A 980-nucleotide genomic window follows, 5' to 3' on the forward strand; every position below is an offset into this window, starting at 1 on the left:
GGTGAGAAAATATGAAAATCGATATAATTACGTACAAATCTTAGTCTCATACTGGACATTGTAAGTATTTAATAACTCTGTATATACTTAATTAAGTACACATATACATTTATGTTTTTCTCAAGATGTGTTTAATTATATTGATATCAGTACAGTAGGTCCTTTTACTGTGTACCTCACATCCAGCTATCAAAAAAGAAAAAATTACAAGCCATAATAAAAGGCAAAAAAACACAATTTAAAGATAAAGAACAAGCACCCGAACCATATATGGCAGGATGGTGGAATTATCAGACTAGAAATTTAAAACAACTGTCATAAATATGCTAATCGCTGTAATAGATAAAGTAGACATCATGCAGGAACGGGCGGACCATGTAGGCAGAAAGATGGAAATCCTAAGAAAGAACCAAAAGACACGCTAGAAATAGGAAAAAAAAAAAAAACTTCCATAACAAAAATGAAGAATGTCATCAATGGACTAATGAGCAAACTGGACAGGGATGAGAAAATAACATCTGAGCTTGAGGTTATAACAATAGAAACTTTGAAAACTGAGAAGCAAAGAGATAAAAACTGAAAATAAAAACCAGAACACAGTATTCAAAGACTGTGGGACAACGGCAAAATGTGTAACATTTGTGTAACAGAAATACGAGAAGGAGAAAAAGAGACAACGAAACAGAAGAAATACGTAAAACCATAAGGACTCAGAATTTCCTCAAATTAATATCAGACGTCAAACCACAAGTCCAGGAAGTTCAGAGGACACCAAGCAGGGAAATGTCAAAAAATTACATATGGGAACTGCGTTTTCAAACTATAGAAAATCAAAGATAAGGAAAAAAATTCTGAAAGAAATCAGAGGAAGAAACCTTACCTACTGAGGAGCAAAGATAAGATTCACACTTGATTTCTCCTCAGAAACCATCTGAACAAGAAGAGAGTGGAGAAAACTATTTAATATGTTAAGAGGAACA

The sequence above is a fragment of the Vicugna pacos genome, chromosome 15 (assembly GCF_048564905.1).
Source record: "Vicugna pacos chromosome 15, VicPac4, whole genome shotgun sequence".
Lineage (NCBI taxonomy): Eukaryota > Metazoa > Chordata > Mammalia > Artiodactyla > Camelidae > Vicugna > Vicugna pacos.